The sequence below is a fragment of the Ursus arctos genome, unplaced genomic scaffold (assembly GCF_023065955.2).
Source record: "Ursus arctos isolate Adak ecotype North America unplaced genomic scaffold, UrsArc2.0 scaffold_13, whole genome shotgun sequence".
Classification (NCBI taxonomy): Eukaryota; Metazoa; Chordata; class Mammalia; order Carnivora; family Ursidae; genus Ursus; species Ursus arctos.
This window is the reverse complement of record NW_026622797.1, coordinates 12,129,183-12,149,789: the sequence shown is the minus strand read 5'-3', so window position 1 is coordinate 12,149,789 and position 20,607 is coordinate 12,129,183. Positions and strand designations below refer to the sequence as shown.

At 43.1% G+C, this 20,607-nt stretch overlaps 1 protein-coding gene across 4 annotated transcripts in view; it reads left to right on the top strand.

Annotated features, from left to right (window-relative positions):
• Positions 1–216: 216 nt before the first annotated feature.
• Positions 217–20,607, top strand: part of TIAM2 (TIAM Rac1 associated GEF 2) — a 218,698-nt gene continuing 198,307 nt past the window's right edge. For all 4 annotated transcript variants that reach the window (XR_008958917.1, XM_057310930.1, XM_057310932.1 and 1 more), the window contains exon 1: positions 217–405. The gene's annotated coding sequence lies outside the window, so the exon portion shown is untranslated. The remainder of the gene's footprint in view (positions 406–20,607) is intronic.

Sequence of the window (20,607 nt, the reverse complement as noted above, 5' to 3'; positions counted from 1 at the left end):
CCCGCTCAGTTTGCGAGTTCTGGGTGTTCGTTAGTCGGCAAGTCCCGAAGAAAGCCCGGGAGGCGACGGTCGGGGCTGGACGGCAGGGGATCGGCGCGCGCCGGGGTGAGCGGAGGAAGGGGGCTGGGGAGGGGCCGGGGTGGAGACGAGGGCTGGGCGGCGGGCGGGGAGGGAGGCGGGCCGAGCGGCCCGGGAGGAGGTGAGGCCGCCCTCGCCGCCACAGGCGCTGCGCGCAGGGCGAGGGCCGGCCGTGGCCGCGTCCGCCCGGGAGGACCGAGGGAGCCCAGCAACTTCTCGCCCCCCGCGCAGTCGGCGTCCCCGCGGGGCCCCACGGTGGGGGCGCGGCGGAAACAGCGGTGTGGCCGGCAGGGCGGCGGGCGCGCAGGTCCGGGCGCTCGAGCTAAGGTAAGGGGCGGCGGGCGGGCGGAGCGGCCGGCGGCGGGCGCGCCCCGGGCCCCCTTCCCCTCGCGCGGCTCCCGGCGGCCGCCTCCCCTGCGGGCGGGACTGGCGCCCGGCCCGCCGTCCCACCTCCCCTCCGCTTTGTTTCCCGGCGCCGGCCTCCCTCTTCCCCGGGAGAGAGCTGGGTGGGGGTCGTGGAGCGCAGAGCCAGTCTAGGACCCCGCGGACGGCGGCAGCGCGCTGCGCGCTTCTACTTTCCCTGCGCAGCCGGACCCGGCGGCGGCAACACTCGCCAGAACTCTCTTCCACGAAGTGCCCGGGGCGGCGCGAGCACGCCGGGCTCACTCCCCGGGCCTCGCGTGTCAGCGTGTCGCCGGGCCGAGCCGTCGTGGGGACCGGGAGCGGAGCCCGGGCAGGGGTCTGGAGAGCAGATCGCAGCGGGCGGCGGCTCAGCTTTCAGAGGCGTGCGGCCCCCGCGAAGCCCTTGGGCCCTGCGGGCGGTGGGAGCCCCGGCGTGTCGGGGAGGACTGGGGGTAGGGTGAGGGGAGACAAGTCCCGCCCCGCCCGCGCCGCCGACAGTCCCTGACGGGCCCTGCTCCTAGGGGGGCCGAGGTGCCAAGTTTCTGGGAAAGCCGACACACACGTTGTGTCCCAAATGGATCATATTTACCAAAACCAGTTAAGGAAGAAAAGAGTCCTTTCTTCCCACAATTGACTGCTGACAGCCACCGTAAAGGTATGGAGTAAGATTGCACAGGGTAGTTTATCATTAAGAAACGGTGAAACAATATTGACAGGCTTCTGCCCCTTATTTTTAAAATAGCAAAATGGGGTAACTTTATTGGGGAGAGGGGCAGAGAGGAGGCTGCTTCGCTCTGAAGATAATTCTGTTCATGGGGAGGTTTTTCTGCGTCGCCTCTGCCGCCGTGGCCCCGTTAAAAGGCAGGCTGGTTTCCCTTGAAATCTTCCAGGCAGCCTTGGGTCCTGATAAGACGTTTATTTCTACGTGGTGAAGGTCTTGGGGTTCTCATCTTATGGTTGTTCACCCATTCTACCTCCTGTTTCTCAAATGTTGCTGACATAATTATTTTAATGGATAGCACCTGGCTATCTCCAGTTCCCTCTCCAATAGTTTAAGCTGGGTGTCTCTAGAAGTTTTCCAAATAAGTTTAACAAGTTTCTTACAGGTGCAGACCATATGCTAGAAGTATTTCAGACCTAGGCTGTGAATAAAAAGTGTCAATTACTGGGCTTATAATTTGAGCATAACCAATAGAACTTGTGTATATACACATTTAAAGATGTTTCTTGATACTCTTTAAGGTTTTCAGATTCTAAAAACGAAATATCAAACAAAATGGGTGCAGCTCTAAAAGTAAATTTCTTTTCCATTGGATTTTGCCTGCTTGGCTTATAAGACTTGTTGCTTTAGGATATCAGAGATTTTCGTGATTAGCAAATGTAAAAAAAAATATGGCAAAGTATAATTGAGGAAGAGTTTATTTTCAGTGGTAAAACAAGCCGCTAGTGATCTCAGAATCAGGTTTCCACACCTTAACATGTCATGGCATATAAGATGCTTCATAATCTGGCTCCTTTTCAGTCTTGTCTAGGGACTGTTCCCTGAGTCTCCCCTCCCTCTCCTCCTTACACACATGTACTATACACTGCCAGACACATCATACTACTTCCAAGTTGTCATTTCTGGACCACTATCTGGAATGAATGAACATTCCGCTTACACTATTCTTATTCCAATTTCCATCTGCTGTTTACCCACACATCCTTCATGTGTCAGTCAAATACCTTCTCCAGGAGCCTTTTCTTTCCATAATCCCTAGGCATTTAAGTTCCTTCTCTTATAGTAGGCAGTGCCCCTACTAGAACATGATTTTTTAAAAACATATCTAGCTATGCTACCTTGTACAGTTGTGCAGGTTGTTCACTGCTCAAGGTTATCCTGTCCAGTGGACAAGTAGAGGTAGAAATCCTGTTTGCACCCCACTTACCAAACCCCTGGTGCACTTGTCTCCACTGGGATGAGGCATCTCTTGTAATTCATCCAAAAACAGTGTGGGCTAGTGATGACCCTGCTTCAGCCTCTCTGCACTGTTGTACTCAGCACCCATCCCAGAGGCTGACAGAGCAGAAGCCCAATTAAGTTTCCTGGAATGAGTGAGAAAAGAAAGGATCACTTCTGTAGGACTCTAGAAAATTCTGAAGCAAGTGTTTGGGGTAAGATTTCTCATGTAAGTCAGCATATAGGAATGTGCTTCGGTTCGCTCCATCTTTTGTCTGGCTGTTCAGGGTGATTCTTAAACAGATGTCTTCTACTTGATTATAGGGAAGAATCTGGGAGTATGAATTTATAGGTGGGCATCAGAGATGTGTGCCAACATGTAATAGGCCTCCTTAGCTACTTTTTAAGGCGCTAAGGTTTACACGTTTAATCATGATTTGCTGAGAGAAGGGTGCAAGAATCTTGAAAGTAAGGCCATAAAGAGCTTTGCTTACATTAACATGTGTTAATAAATTGAACCGAAGTGCCATTTGATATCAGAACAGATGTCATCCTAAAAATTACAGAATTTTATAAAATTGTGGTATAAAATAATACTTGTAAATGTGTTAAGGACTTGCTGAATGGAATCCTGGAATCTCTAGAATTCATAGCACAGAATAACTTTAAAGATAATGTGGACCAATTTTTCGATTTTTTAGATAAGGAACTCTAGTACTGGGGACTTGGCTCAGGTCACAGAGCTTATGCAGGAGCATAGCATGTGTTCCCAGATTTTCTGGCTCTTCGCTCGTTGGTCTGTGATTCAGGTACTGGCATTCTGTACCTTTCATCGCTGGCTTCAGTCGGAAAACCTTGTATAATTATAATTTCTCAGGGAAGGGAAGATTCCCAGCAGCACACACAGTGCCTGGTGTCAAATTGGCGTGTGATAAATATTTGCTGAATGAAGGCGTGAATGAATAAGCCAGTTGAGAGTTTACTCGAATTATTCGGTATAGCACAAACCAGAGTCCTTTAAATCCGTTATGGTGACATTTGGCCTATGTGTTTGTATTCCATAAGTGCAATAAAATAACACTTTTTGTTGGATAAACTTCTTGGAAGAGATGGGTAGGAATGGTTTTCTATAAACAATGCCAGAACTCCTGACAAGGCATCATTGAAAAACTCAGGATTTGGAATCACTAGGTCTTGCCAAAGGCTAGCCTTGATTCCGGGGCCTTAAACCTCAGTAGCCTGAGTTTCTTCATGTAACCTCGTAAGTCTCAGAGTATTAGAAGAGTCGAATGAGCTCATGTGTGTGAAAGTACTTCGTACACTTCGGACCACTGAACAGTAACAGGAGGAGAGAATCTGTGGCAGGACGTGCCTACGAGGCACTGTACTAGGCTCTGTGTACCCATGGTCCGGTTTATTCCTCTGAAGAGAGGCTGTCCGTTTGTGGAATCAGGAGGGAACTGAAGTCTACACTGCCTTTCAATATGGAATAGGTATTTAGTGAGCCCCTAAATTGTATTAAGTACTCTAAATCTTTGACAGAGAGAACTTCAAGTAGAGAAGAAAGGCAGTTGACTTTGCGATGGAGCAAATCACTTTAGCGAATCCCCTTGTAGGTGGAGGAGATTTGCATATTAGACCACGCCCCTCGGAGACTGGCGCCTGGTGGATGTAGAAAGGCTGGGCTGAAGGGAGGAGGAGCAGTTGTAATAGGGCCGAGGCTGAAAGGCAGTGGCTTAGAGGTTTGGGGACGGACCAGGAGGTTTCCCTAACTAGATGGTGAAATGGGCTTGGTGAGCGACAGCGTGTGGAAGGCATGCCGGAGGATTGTGTCCGGTTACGGATGTTCACTGATCTCGGCAGCACCGAAGGAGGAGGTTGGGGACTTGCGGGAGGGGCCCCCTCACCCAAGTTCATCTAGAAATGCAGTCACAGCTGAGATCGGACCCACCTCTGTGTGCTTCCACGTTCCCCTTTCATCCTGTCAGCCGTTGGCATGTCTGTAATTGTAAGCGAATCAAGGATTTTAATAACAACCTAGAATTTGAAAGCTTTTATTTTTATGACTGGGTTCAGAATTTTAAGGAAGAACAAGAAGTTCCCATTCCGAAGCCCTCCCACAGACTAGGGGCGGTAGATACAGGCTGGTGGCCCGACAGGGTTCCCGGCCAGGGGTGTGTGGTACGTTTCCTGTCTTGGATTCCGCCCGCCCTGGGATCCAGCCCGATCCTTTCCAGGCATTCCATCCAGCTGGAAGTGGGTCTGCTTTGTTTCCATTTACGAGGTTTGTAGATGGAGTAATAGAATCTGGACTGCTGCTTTCATTGTGTTTTCATGGTGTTGGGTTACAAGGTTTCTTTTAAATTCATGGTTAGATTTCTGACTGTGTCTCTTGGACATAGTTCTTCAGGAGTTCCCATTACTGATCCCTTTGCATTGGGAACAAGATGCAGAAGTGGAATTTTGAAGGTTCTCTTGTCATTAGTGGTTTGGGAAACGGCATACTGGATAAGCTTGCAAATCGTCCCTTAAGCTGGTAAAAGGTACGCATTCCCATCGCCTTTAAAGTGTGCTGATGGGTTTTAGTGCAGTATTTTGTTATTTTAAAATTTAAGTGGTTTTTAAAAAATTTTTAAATTCTGGTGTGGTTAACATACAGTGTTGCTAGTTTCAGGTGTGATTCCAGAATTCTGTGCGGGACTCGGAGCTCGTGGCGATGAGGGTACTTTTAATGCCCTCCATCTATTTCACCCACCCACCCCTCCACTTCCCCTCTGGTGACCATCGGTTTTCAAAGTGGTTTTTGTCTAGTAAAGAGGTTTTTCTGCCTCAGGATTTTTCGTCTCTAAAAGGAGGGTGACAGCAGTGCATTCCTCATAGAAGATTGTTTTGAGAATTGAGAAATTAATGAATTAATTTACATAATGTGCTTAGAACCTTGCCTGCCACAGTGAAAGAGTTCTGGAAGTGTGCATTCCCTGCTCCTGGTATGTGCCACGTGGCTGTCTCAAATTGTGTAAAACAAGGATGTTCGCAGGACCGAGCTGTGGGGTGGTGTGGCGAAGTACAGGCCCGACTCCTTCGGTTTTCCTTTCCTTTCACTCCATTCCCTCTGACGCTTCTTCCCTATTTGGCGAACTCGTCGTCGCCTTCATCCGTTCAGACTCTGCCGAGCCTGCCTTCCGAGTCTCAGCCTCTCTCGGGTTTCCAGGCACTTTGTTAGCACGTGGTCTCTATCGGCCGTTGATTCATCGTGGGATAGTTGTTGGCCGTTTCTCCATCACACAGGGATCGCTGGGCTTACTCTGTACTCCTTCCAGGTTCAGCATGGTATTCAGTGGACACTCTGAAGTGGTGTTGATAGTGTATGAAGTGGTCATTGAAATTGTTTTGAAAGGTGATATCATGATTATAAAGTCAAGTGACCCTTTGCCAGATAGTTGACTCTTTACATGGACTTTATCAATAACAAAGTGCTAAAAATGTTGCACCATCTTTCCTAAGTGGGGGGTGGTAGCAATGTCCTTATACTGGGTATTAATGGATCTAGGTTTTGGTCTGGAATACACCTTTTACTCATTTGGCAACTCCCCTGAACGTAGGAGGGCCTTAGATCTCTCAGGAAGAAAATGAAATCGTGTTCGAGTGGTTCATGTAATGTCTTCCAGGAGCTGAGGCATCGAGTCCTTCTCATCAGTTTTCCTCTTCAGGCCTCACACGAGGGTGGTACTTGGTGGGGTAATAGTCATATCTACCCTTACCACTCTGGATAACCATGAAGCTGGTTTAGAGTAGATATTTTTGTACTTTCAAAAGAAGGCATTTGTACATAGGAACAGAAACTGAGGAAGAATGCATTTGGAATACATTAAAGTGAATTAAGTTATCATTTGCATTGGTGGCGTTTGAGATGTCTGGGATTAATACTTACTGTATGTAGACATGAAACCTTGATGAATGTTTGCCAAATCAAAAACTGAAATATTTTCCCATATAACCGTTCCATTTTGAGCTTTTCCTCTGGAAAAACATAATGACTCCGTGAAACCATAGTTCTCTGTAATAACTCTCCCTTCACAGCTGTCCGCTGACCCGCTTTCTTGTTGAGAACGGCACTGCATGTCATGGGGGCAAATAACCTCGCTTTACCTAAGACTTGAAATCCAGAAACACCTCTGACTGGATCCACTCATTAGATGCACATCCAGCCCCGCTAGTGACTCACTTCTTTTCATTTTCTCCTGCATCAGAATTTTGTTGTTTTATCTGGAGAGCACGTAGCCCTCTGCACTCATCTCACATGGCCTCCTTCTGAAGCTCTCCCTCATACTTTCCTACCCCCTTATTTTCTCTTGAGAGGTGTACCCTGTCTGAGCTTAGGGTCCTTTTGCCTCATGGCGGTATTGCCCACACAGAGGTGGTATGTATGCCGGTGTCCTTCCCCTCTCTCCGTTGGATTCCTTATTGACTATTTAGAAGTGATCATCTGCTCTTTGTGATGTTTTGGGACCTATATGACTTTTATCAGTACCTTCATTTTTCTGCGTTCTGATGGGCAGCAGAGGAGGAACTATGTGAAAGATACTCGTATGTGTTCAGTCGAATTGTTCTTGTATTTGTTCAGGCAGTCACCATACCCGATTAACAAAAGACTGGATCTGCGGGTTTTGGATAGATTTAAGAGCCTGGGTTTTGGGTAGTTTCACCAAAAATAGGTGTGTGATCTTGAACAAAACACGACCTCCTCCCTACGTTTCCATTTCTTAATTTGCAACGTTGGTGGCCGGGGGAATCACATTGGACTAAATGACTTCTCAGCTATAAAACTCAATGATTCCATGCAGTATTGAGTACAAGAAAACAGAAGGAAAAATGTTATGAGAATTCAAAAGTAGCAGATTTATTCTCTGTTACGCTCACTGGCATTTGAACATTGCTGGAGGACTGGTAGCCATCACCCAACACTAGTAAGGAGGGCAGGGCTGGCAGCATGTTGGGTCTTCGTAAATCCAGAATGAGTATGTAGACGTTGCTAGGAGGTAGTTATCTGTGGTCTTGGGGGCTGTGGGTAATATGAACGTCAAGGCTTCTGGAACCGGGTGTAGGGGAGTTCCGCGTTGAACTAGAAGAAGGGCTGGGGAAGAACCTGAGATGAGATCAGTGCCCTAGTGGAGGTGGTGACCGTGGCTTTCTGAAGCGCAGGGCGGGTATAGACTACGTATGAACACTGTAGCCGTGTGGAGTGTGTGTAGAACAGAGTAGCCACAATGGGCCCCAGCTGGAGCTACTGTGAAAATGTAAAATGATGGCATTGCTGAGCCTTAATGTGATGGATTGTGAGGGTGACCAGAGGAGGATTTAGGTAGCGGTCAGGTCTTGTTATCTTCTCTCATAAGTGGAGACGCTGAGGTCAGTGATGGCAGTTCTTAAACTTGAATTTGCCTATCAGTTTGGAAGGTAAAGTTGACTATTTTTTTTAATTACTTTTATTTTTTTTAATTCAACTAGCTAACATACAGTACATCATTAATTTCAGATATTCAGTAACTTCCCAGTTGCGTGTAACACCCAGTGCTCCTCATGTCACCCAGTACTCTAACCGCAGAGGACCGTGCAGGTTCCTGGAACTTACCCGGAGATGGTGACTCTGGAGATCTGGGGTGCATTTTATCAAGCACATCACGTGTTGCTGGTGGCTGTAGTTTGAGAAACTCTGCCCTTTGGGTGACATTTGCCTTGTAGGACACTTAGCCTGGAGAGGAGGTGGGGGTGTGCCCGTGGAATTCAGACGCCCTCTCCTGTGTCTGCGCCCTGCATGGTGCCTGTCCTCAGTGGCTTGTCTGGTTTGGGAGGACCTAACCGTGTTAGTTAATTTGCTAGAGAGGCGCAAGAGCCTTGGCGGTTATCCACCTACGGATGCAGTTGTTGTTCTTATTTTTCTGACTGATCTGTGATTTGTGGTGTGATGGGCGCTATTTTTTTTAAAAAGAAACCTTTGGTGGGGGGCGGGTGCCTGAGATAGAGATCAAGCCCCTCTTTGGCCCGTGCTCAGCAGGGAGTCTCCTTCGGATTCCCCCCCCCCACGTGCGCATGTGCTCTCTCTCTCAATAAAAATCTTAAAAGAAACATTTGGTCTTTAAAGAAAAGATTTGTTAAGTATATTAACTGTAAGCATATTAATAGCAAAAACTAGTAGAGAAAATTTCAGTGTATTTAGGAACATCTATTTTGTAATAACTGTTAGTGAAAAAGCATTTCTATCTTTACAATAAAGATCATTTCCTAAGAAACACCGACAGGCAGCATTTTGCTTAGTTCTATTTCAGGTTTCCATATAATTGAGATTTTAAAATCACCTGTCTAAAAACTGGGGGGATGTCACTAAATCTATAATAAGTTCCACCTTGACCATTAGTCTAAATGTGTGAGGAAATTGAGTCCAGAAGGATGGTTGACATCTCTGGAGCCTTGGCGTGTGTTGAGAATGTCATTGCAATATGGCATTTCCTGAAAAGCTGCCTGTTACAGAAACTAAATTTTGATGGCTTGATAAATCTCATTAGGTAGAGAATTGACTAAAACTTGAATGGTGTATACACAGTTGGCAGCGAATGCTTGGAATTTTCAGCAGATCAGTAAATGAATAGTCCTGAAAATGGATGGGCACATACCCATTTTATTGTCAATGTTAAATAACACCTCAGAATTTTTGTGTTGTCTAAAGGAAAATCTTTAAACATTTATAGAATGCATTAGAAATTCTTGAATAATTTCAGTACATTTATATTTCTGTCTGCAGAAGATACGACAAACTTTTAAAAATAGTAATACAGATGTGAGGATTTATATTCACATACACATTAAAGATGTCTCAAATCACAAACCTTGTGGTATTACTTTGCGTTGTCATGTATCAGCAATTAATTTATTTATAGAGAGTGGAGGGAGAGAGGTGGGAGCAAAGGGAGAGGGAGAGAGAGAATCCCAAGCAGGCTCCACACCTAGCCTGGATTTGGGACTTGATCCCACATCTGAGATTATGACCAGAGCTGAAATCAAGAGTCAGATGCGTTAAGCATTATTATTATTATTATTATTATTATTTATTATTATTATGACTGAGCCACCTAGACACTAGGCATTTTAGAACAGAATAACCTTTACAAATCTTGTAATTCAACCCATTTCTCAGAAGAGAAGCTTGATGTTTGAGGGAAGTTAAATGACCTTTATTTTTTTTTTTTTTTTTTTTTTTTTTTTTTATTAATAATGATTTTTTATTATATTATGTTAGTCACCATACAGTACATCCCCGGTTTTCGATGTAAGGCTCGATGATTCATTAGTTGTGTATAACACCCAGTGCACCATGCAATATGTGCCCTCCTTACTACCCATCACCAAATGACCTGCTTTAATCCTCTATCGTAAGAAGTTAGTGGTGAGCAGAGATAGGCCTGGATCCCAGGATTGTCTACTCGGGACGTTTTTTTTTTTTTTTTTTTCTCTACTTAACAATTAGGAGGACCTGTTACAAGGACTGCATCAAAGAACCAGGAAATGTCTTAGATTTTCTACAGGAATGAAAGTGAAACCTACGACTTTTTGGAATCAGTGAAGGCAATAACATCTTAGCTTGTGTACTTTAGAGATTGCCCAAAGGAATGCACAACTTTACATAGGATGGCCTACAACTGCAGCTTATTGTGTTGTTTAAAGCAGATTGTGTCATCTGCACAAAGATAAATAGACTTTTTCTAATAATTTGTGAGTAGGGGATTTGAGGATACTATATACATTATTTGAGCTGAAAGGAATTTTAGAAGCAATCTAGTTTAATTCCACCCCCTCCCCCTTTTAAAAGATTTTATTTTTTAAAGTAATCTCTACACACAAAGTGGGGTTTGAACTTGCAACCCTGAGATTAAAAGTTGTATGCTGTCCTGACAGAGCCAGCTGGATGCCTGTAGTTCATGTTCACCCCCTTTATTTTGTGTAAGAAGATACATGACTTTGTCTTGGCTTTATGTTTATAAATAGCTGTGCTGTTTTTGATAATTGTTTTAAAAAGCAACAACTGATGCTTTAAATTCTGTCCACCTGTACTAGTTATTGTGGTCTGAAGTCTGGTTTTCACGTTTTGTGTCTTTGCTATTCAAGTATTCTGTAGGTTTTTGCAGGTAAGCAAACAGTAGGAGTTTGTGTGGGGAGGGCATGGGGGAACGTTGCTAAGAGATGAGGAGGGCTTTTCCTGTTAGATCTTCATTATTGCGGTGCATCCCTTTATCCTAATTAATCTGAAGTGAATAAATGAGCAGAGGCCATGGCAATATTAATGTTCTTTGTAAGCCAATTATACTACTCACATTAGTCAATTCAGGAAATTAGCTAAAAGCTTCTCCCTGTTGTCACTCCTCCCCCAAGCCTCTCCACTTTGGTATATACTGTATTTACTTTTCAAGGTGAAAGTTCACCTACCGAGTGCTTAATAGGAACTAGTTTGAAAGATTTTATTTCATAAAGGAAAAAATGATTAAGGGTTTGAATAGTATGATTCTTATGGTGTTTCTTAAATTTAGACGTTCAAGCTTCCTGTGGTAATTTCTCATGTGGCACTCTTGAAATTTGTTAAAATAGCATGAAATTGACATGCGCTCAGGGCAGCTAGGCTGCATAGTGCCTCTTGTATGTTTATTTTGCAGAAGGTCAGCACAGTCACCTGTGTAGGTGACGGATTTCTACCTCAAACCTTGCAGACTGTGAGGCCTGGTGGAATTAAGCACCTCAGGCTGGGGATGAGAAATAGTTGTGTTTCTCCTTATTTTCAGGTACCTGAACTAGGTTTTTCAGGAAGGAGCCATCTCATAGTTTAATAATCTTCCCATAGTTTATTAACATTTTAGCTGTCTTTTTGGTGCTATTCTTAGGTATTATTGGTTACGACAGTCTAGGGTACCATGATTCTGGTTTCCTGAAAATAAGCGTCTTAGAGCACTGCTCAGCCCTTTCGAGGTTTAATTCCTTCCTTCCTTCCTTCCTTCCTTCCTTCCTTCCTTCCTTCCTTCCTTTTTTTCTTTCTTAGATTTATTTATTTATTTGAAAGAGAGTGTGCGCGTGAGAGGGAGCGCACAAGGCGTGAGGGGGAGAGGGAGAGAATCTCAAGCAGATTCCCTGCTGAGCATGGAGCCCAACGTGGGACTCGATCCTACAACCCCGAGATCATGACCTGAGCCGAAACCAAAAGTCAGACGCTTAACCAGCTGAGCCACCCAGTTGCCCTATCGAGCTTTAATTTCTGAAATATTAGTGAAAACTGCCCTCTCGAATTATTCTCTGAAAACTCTGATACTTTTATTTGACCCTTTGGGATGTGGATGTTCCTGTTGTGAGAAAGGAAAAAATTCGTGGACTGCGTGGTAACTTGTGTTTGAATACCTCCTCGTGATGTCTTCACTTTTTCAGTGGGTGACTCTGCAGTTAGGTTCAGTATTTTGGGGGCAGTTGCTTCAGGTGTGCTTCTGGCGGAGATGTGGGATCAGAAGAGGAAAAGGGCAGAGAATAATGGCAAGAATGGGCTCTGCTCCAGAACAGAGGCTCTCAAACTTCAGGGCATGTAAATCACCTTGAGCAACTGTGAAACACAAATGGCTGGGCCGCACCCTCCCACCCTAACCCTTTCTCATGAGGATCTGGGATTGGCCTGAGAATTTTCATTTCTAAAAAGTTTCCAAGAGATGCTGCTTCTCTCGATCCCAGCCACACTTGGGGGACTGCTGCTCTGGAGATCCAGTGCTGCTCGGCACTGAATGGGATTGTAGACCCATAAACCGCCTTCAGCTGCTCCGGGTTTCTGTTTTCCTGTTCGTGAACTGTACAGTATTACTGGTTTTTCACACCTTTGAAATCAGAGGAATCTTTTGTTCCGAACTACATCTTTTGTGAATCTCCAAAACACAAAAGAGATAAACTGGAATTGTGTGAGTTACAGCAGGGGCAGAGGACAAAAGGATTCATGTGTCCTTTTGGCTTTATTACTCCCCTGAGATGGGGATGGGGAAAGTCCCTGGAGCCCCTCTGCAGAACTGAATGTAGTTGTGAATCCCGTGGAAGAGCATTTCTAAGGCCCCAAGTGTCGGTACCTTTTGCTTTGATTCTGTATGTTCTTGACACTGTAGACTGCTACTTAAAAAGTTGGAAGAATCTGATGGTGATTTTAACATAAGAAACCGTGTTTGGGATATGTAAATAGGTAGGAAGTAAATGAGTTTGAGACCGTCATGGTAACAGAAGATTTCCAGTTCATTTCAGGTAGAAATGGGGAAATTACTAGAAAGGAAATGGGGGGAAGGGTGAGGGGATCATTGGGTAACAGGGATGTGCCTTCCTGTCTTTGTATTTAGCCAGTATGTGTAATTGAATTCATATCATTTAACCTGTTCTTGTAAGTCTGATGGTCAAGCCTGCAATTGAATTTCCTACTCTTGACTGGAATCTTTGCTGGAAAATAGATGAGACGGAGAGCAGCAGTACTAATGTTTCAATAATTAGAATGAAAGATCTCATAAGTTACAAGTGTCCAAAGAGGATGTCTGCCTACTGCTCTTGGTTCCCTTTGTTATCCACTTTATGGAAACCCTAAAATCAACCTTAGGGTACATTTTGACTTAGTTTAAACTTGGTTTTGGTATTCAGTGATTCTGTTTGGGGCTTTTGGAAACCATTATTTTCACTCTTTTTCCTTATCTCACTATCATTATAAGAAAAGATCTACAAAATAAGTATCCATAAATACAGAATAATTTCTGTGATACATGAAGACATTTGGGACAGAACACTATATGGTATGCAGCCTTTTGAATAAAACAGTGTTTTTCACACTGTCACGGGCAGTGACATCAGTTTAGTGGGTCAGGTTGTTTTCTTAAAAAATTTTTTTTTTTTTAAATTCTAGGGGTAGAATTTTATTCCAGTGGCTTTCTGACTTTTCTTTTTTGACTAGTACCCATATTAAGACACATGAGATAGAATAGCAAAGCATAATATGGAATAGAAAGTATCTAAGTGTATTGCATGTAGTAAGGATAACTAATGCTTGAAACTTTTTAGTTTAATATAAATATATACGTATGTGTGTCTACGCATATGTGTGTATTGGATATGGTATATTAGGGTTCTGTAGGGTATATTAGGATATATACAGCCATGCAAGAATTTTATTTTTTTGTGGATTTTCACAATTTTTTTTTCAAATTTTTATTTGTATTTTAGTTAATATACGATGTAATACTGGTTTCAGGAGTGGAATTCAGTGATTCATCACTTTCTTACAACACCCAGTGCTCACCACAGCAAGTGCCCTCAATACGCATCACTCATCCAGCCCATCCCTGGCCCACCTCCCTCAGTCAACCCTTAGTTTGTTCTCTGTTGTTAAGGGTCTCTTACGGTTTGCTTCCCTCTCTTCTTTTTTCCTTCCCTTTCCCTATGTTCACCTTTTGTTTTTTAAATTCCAGATATGAGTGAAATATGGTATTTGTCTTTCTCTGACTTATTTCGCTTAGCATAGTACACTCTAGCTCCATCCATGTTGTTGCAAATTGCAAGATTTCATTCCTTGGTGACTAATCCTCCATTGTATTTATGTACCACATCTTTTTTTTTTTTTTTTAAGGTTTTATTTATTTGACAGCATGAGTAGGCGGGGCAGCCCGCAGAGGGGGAGCCTGATGAGGGACTCGACCCCAGGACCCTGGGATCATGACCTGAGCCAAAGGCAGATGCTTAACCAACTGAGCCACCCAGGCGCCCCATGTACCGCATCTTCTTTATCCATTCATCAGTTGATGGACATTTGGGCTCTTTCCATGATTTGGCTACTGTTGATCATACTGCTGTATCAGAAGGGTTTTATTATGAGGAAGTGACTCACATCATCTCAGAGGCTGGTGAATCCAAAATCTGCAGTGTGGGCAGACAGCCTGGAGACCCAGGAGAGCTGATGGTGCAGATAAAGTCTGATCAAGTCTTGTTCAGGCAGGTCTTTTAAAAAAATTTTTTTGAAGTTTTTAATCGCTGGGTGCTCATCACAAGTGCCTTTCTGAATTCCCATCACCTGTGTCCCCCGTCCCCCCACCCACTTTCCCTTGTAACCATTTGTTTGTTCTCTCTAGTTAAGAGTCTTTCTTAGTTTGTCTCTTTTTCTTTTTTTCCCTTTTGCTCATTTGTTTCTTAAATTCTACATATGAGTGAAATCATATGGTATTTGTCTTTCTCTGATTGACTTATTTCTCTTAGCACGATACTTTCTAACTCCATGTCATTGCAAATGGCAAGATTTCGTTCTTTTTTATGGGTGAGTAATATTCCATTGTATATCTCTACCACATCCTCTTTATCCGTTCATCAGTTGATGGATAGTTGGGCTGCTTCTGTATCTTGGCTATTGTAAATAATGCCGCTGTAAACGTAGTGGTGCACGTATCCCTTTGAATTAGTGTTTCTGCATTCTTTGGGTAAATACCCAGTAGTGCGATTGCTGGATTGTAGGGTAGTTCTATTTTTAACTTTTTTGGGGGAACCTCCCTACTGTTTTCCACAGTAGCTGCACCAGTTTACCAGAGGGTTCCTTTTTCTCCACATCCTCACCAACAACTGTTGTTTCTCACGTTGTTGATTTTAGCCACTGAAAGGTGTGAGGTGATCTCTCATCATGGTTTTGATTTGCATTTCTTTGATAAGTGGGATGATGAGCTTCTTGTCACATGTCTGTATGTCTCTGGAGGAAAGTCTATTCATGTCTTCTGCCCATTTTTAAATTGGATTATTTTTTTTTTGGGTGTTGAGTTTTACAAGTTCTTTATATATTTTGGTTACTTAACCCTTTGTCGGATACATCATTTGCAAATATCTCCTCCCATTCCATAAGTTGCCTTTTAGTTTTGTTGATTGTTTCCTTCACTGTGCAGAAGCCTTTTATTTTGATGTGGTCCCAACAGTTTATTTTTGCTTTTGTTTCCCTTGCCTCAGGAGATCTGTCTAGAAAAAAGTTGCTGTGGCCGATGTCAAAGAAATTACTGTCTGTGCTCTTCTCTAGGATTTTTATGGTTTCAGGTCTCACATTTAGGTCTTTAATCCATTTTGAATTTATTTTTGTGAATGGTGTAAGAAAGTGGTCCACTTTCATTCTTCTCATGGTGCTGTCCAGTTTTCCCAATACCATATGTTGAAAGAGACATTTTTTTCCCATTGGATATTCTTTCCTGCTTTGTCAAAGATTAATTGACCATATAATTGTGGGTTGGTTTCTGGGTTTTCTATTCTATTCCATTGATCAAGGTCTGTTTTTGTGCCAGTACCATACTGTTTTGATCAGTACGCCTGTTTTTTAAAGATTTTATTTATTTGTTTGAGAGAGAGATGGACCAAGGGAGGGTGGGGAGAGGGGGAAGCAGACTCCCCACTGACCAGGGAGCCCAATGTGGGGCTTGATCCCAGGACTCTAAGATCATGACCTGAGCCTAGGGCAGACACATAACCAACTGAGCCACCCAAGCAGGCACCCCAGATTAGTACAGCTTTGTAATATAACTTGAAGTCTGGAATTGTGATGCCTCTGGCTTTTTCTTTCTCAAGATTGCTTTGGCTGTTTGGGGTCTTTTGTAGATCTATACTTATTTTAGAATTGTTCTAGCTCGGTGAAAAATGTTGTTGGTTTTTAGTGGGAATTGCTACAGATTGCTATGGGAGTATGGACTTTTTAACAATATCTGACCTTCTAATCCATGAGCGTGGAATATCTTTCCATTTGTGTCATCTTCACTTTCTCTCATCAGTGTTTTATAATTGTCAGAGTACAGATCTTTCACTTCCTTGGTTAGGTTGATTCCTAGGTATCTTAGTATTTTTGGTGCAACTGTAAATGGGATTGTTTTCTTAATTTGTCTTTCTGCGGCTTGATTATTGGTATATAGAAATGCAACAGATATCTGTACATTGATTTTGTATTCTGTAACTACTCAATTCATTTGTCAGTTTCAGCAGTTTTTTGGTGGAGTCTTTCAGGTTTTCTCTATATAATACCATGTCATCTGCAAATAGTGAAAGTTTTACTTCTTCCTTAACAATTTGGATACCGTTTATTTCTTTTTCTTGTCTGACTGCTGTGGCTAGGACTTCCAGTACTATGTTGAATAAAAGTGTTGAGAGTGGACATCCGTGTCTTGTTCCTGACCTTAAGGAAGAGCTCTCGTTTTCACGATTAAGGATGATTTTTAGCTGTGGGTTTTTCATGAATGGCCTTTATTATGTTGAGGTAAGTTCCCTCTAAACCTACTTTGTTGAGGGTTTTTATCATGAATGGATGTTGTATTTGTCAAATCCTTTTTCTGACTCTATTGAAGCGATCATATGGTTCTTATCCTTTCTCTTATTGATGTGATGTACAGTATTGATTTGCCAATATTGAACCACCCTTGCAACCCAGAAACAAATCCCACTTGATTGTGGTGAATGATTTTTTAAAGTATATTGTTGGATTTGCTTTGCTAGCATTTTGTTGAGTATTTTTGCGTCTCTGTTCATCAGAGATATTGGCTTGTAGTTCTCTTTTTTTGTGGTGCCTTTATCAGGTTTTGGTATCAGGGTAATTCTGGCCTCATGGAATGAATTTGGAAGTTTTTCTTCCTCTATTTTTCAGGCAAGTCTCTTTGTTCTATTCAGGCCTTCAGCTGATTGGATGAGGCCTACTCACGTGAAGGGCAACATGTTTTATTCAAAGTTCATGGATTTAAATGCTAATCCAATCTCCAGAACATCCTTTAAGTTGACAAAGTAACCATCACATGTAGGTATATTAAGTTATAAGGCAAAATGTGTCTTATATGTATACAGATATGTATATATTGGATATACCTATATATAAAGGTTATATACGGCTGTATATTTACATAGGGCTATATGTATCTATCTGTACATATAAATGTTTGTGTATACATATGAATGAATGCTATAGGTAGGTAGATACCTATCAGTCTGGGGAAAGGGTTCTTAATCACCTTGGGAGCTTTTCTAAGATATGTGTGTCTGTGTCAGGCCTTCCTTACACTTCTGTGCCTTTCCTTCAAGAATGACTTCGAAAATGGGGGACAGGGCATGGATAGAAAGTAGCAAAATATTTTCTGAAAAAGCTTGGCAGGACTGAAGTGAAGAGAAGACTGCAGCTCTGAGGGTGGGCTTTAGGCGTCAGTCAGCGGGCAGGTGGTGATGGGCCCTGGGGGACAGCGGGTCTTGCTGATGTCCCTAGGAGTTCCCCTCGCTCCTATAGTGGGCACAGCACCTGAGGCTCCTGGAAGCTGCCAGACACTCACTGATGTTTGCTGGTCCTTAACCATGTGGAAACCACTGCTGCTTTACCTACCGTCTGCACTCTGCCCAGGCACTGATATTCGTGCTGAGACTGAAAATACATGTGGTAATAATGCTTAGAGTTTGTGTTAGCCCGTGCCGTATACTCGCGGCTTGGAGCATCTTTAAAGTTTTATAATTATGTCATTACAGCAGGTCTTTTATTTTTTTATTTTTTATTTAAAAAATTTTTTAATATTTATTTTGTTATATTAGTCACCATACAGTACATCCCCAGTTCTTGCTGCAGTGTTCCATGATTACAGCAGGTCTTTTAAAACGTTACAGACCTACCCTTTGAGTCACAGGTTACCATTTTTATTCTGGCCGGTTTCTCTGGAGGTGAGGAGCTTGGGAAGGCCTGGGAGCTCTTGCTGTGTATATACATGAACTAGTAGGCTACTCCTCTTCTTGAGCCTGGGAAGGGGATAAAAAACAAAATGAAGGAGCCGTTCTTTTCAGGCCTTATTAACGTTGGGTGAGCACGCTGACACAGAGTGATTTTAAAAAATGACTCCTTAGATATGTTAGGTGGCCACTCAATTTGTAAGATGTAATTGTCCATTTAAGGGGCAGGGATGCTGTTCTGGAATCGACCATAGTTAGGCAACTTTGGGACAGGCAACTGTTTGGTCTGTGCTTGAACTTTTTTTTTTTTTTTTTAAGATTATATTTATTTATTTAACAGAGAGAGAGACAGCCAGCGAGAGAGGGAACACAAGCAGGGGGAGTGGGAGAGGAAGAAGCAGGCTTCCAGTGGAGGAGCCGGATGTGGGGCTCGATCCGGGAACGCCAGGATCCCGCCAGGATCCCACCCTGAGCCGAAGGCAGACGCTTAACGACTGCGCCACCCAGGCGCCCCTGTGCTTGAACTTTTGAATTAGATGCTCTCGCCCTTGGACTTGACCTCATGGTGCCGTTTTCATGAGTATCTTCTTTTATTCAAATGAACTGAATTGAGATTGTGTGGCTTCTCAGATTTTTAAAATTTTTTTTTTACCATATTAAGATAATTGGGTATGAAATATTTATTTTGAACAGCACAGTTACGTCAGCCATCTCAGTACTGAACTGTGAAATGGCTTGTCTCAGGGCATACTTCCTTCAGTCATATTGATCTGTTTTTCTCAGAGGTGTGTCTGACAGTGACCTTTTGACTAGTATATAATTTAAACATGCACTAGCATAATTTTAGTTCCTTTGGGATGGTCCTCCGTTTTTATACCTTATCTGTCTCTCAGAAATCCATTTAATTACAGCTATTTTAATATTTGTCCAAGTCACTAAAACCAGTGAACGCTCCCGGGGGAGACAGTAAACTTTTGATGGGCATAGCAGTCAAAATGGAATTCTTCTGCAAACACACACTTCTTTGGGATTATTCTTATAAATGCATAGAGAATTTGGCAGCCTTTTGATACTTTTGGAGGGATTCTGGTGGGTACCAAATGGTGCATAGCTACTGTCTGCTTGAGAAATGTTAACAAGAGGCTCGGCTTTTCTGAATGTGTGTTTTGGCTTTTTGAGATAACTTCTATGCAGGAAGAACCTTCTTTTAAAACCAAATGTAGACTCTGGACTTTCTCCCAGAGAAGTATTATAAATATATCAAAGCTGATACTGTGCTGAATTTCTTTGTAGAAAGAAAAAAAGGAGTGGTTAATAAAATGTAGTGTTTGAGTAGAGCTCAAATTCAAAGAGAGTATCTTCTGTTCTCTCCAGTTTATTACAAACCTTTTATGACGGAGTCCTGATTCCCTCTACCCCCTCCCTCCATTGCTCTGTTCCATTTTATACTGTATATCTCTTCACATTTGTCATCCTTTTTTTTTTCCTGTGACAGTTTACTAAGGAAAAAAAGGAGTTCACAGAGTAGGAAGAGAAAGATAATCCTTACATATTTTGTTTTATCCTCCTTTTGAGCTTTTGATCGAATGTGGTTTTGCAAAAAACCCTATTTTTTCCTACCTGTATGCTGAGTGGGTGGTTGGGGTTGTTAAAAGCAAAAGCAAACCCACCAACTGAATCCTTTAAGTCATGACTCTATCATATATGTTTCATAGAATTAGCCACAGGACAGTTCGCAATGCTATTACAGAAATACCTATTATATCCACCCACCCCCCCTTAAAATCTTACACTGCACCCTTTGGAGCTCCTGAACTATTCGAATCTTAAAATACCAGGAAGACCTTAGAGTTATTCCAGATTCACTTTAGAGGACAGGTGGGAGAACTGACTTGCCCACCTTCTCCTCCCACGTAAGTGTGGGCGTCATGCTGTGGTTCCTGAGTTTGCTCCCTCCTTTCTTGCTCTTCACCCCTTGGTGGGCTGGAGGCCCCCGGCTTTTTCAGCCATAATGAGAAGGCTCTCGTGGCGCCTGAAGTGCAGCTGGGGTTCGGATGCAGCAGCTAGTTGAGCAGGTAATCTGGCAAGCGAGTGTAAAGTAACCTCTCTGCCTGATACGTGTTTGACGTTCTGTAAATCCCCACATTCAGAGTTTGGCATAGAATTTTGTCTCTGTTGCTTTGAAATTTTGCTTTAAAGAACTGCACTTTGGAAATGACATGCTGTGAAAGGTTGAGGGGCTCAAGGGAAGAGGCGAAAGGCGGGGTTACTGACTGAGTCTCTCTTGTGCATCAGGCACTGTGCTAGGTCCTCTCATGTGGCTTTTAAATGAATGCTCCCCTCCACGACGTGAAAAGGATTTTGGGAATCCATATTGTAGCTGAGAATATTGTGAGGCATACAGCTGGGACTGGATCCCAGTTTGTCTGACTTCATAT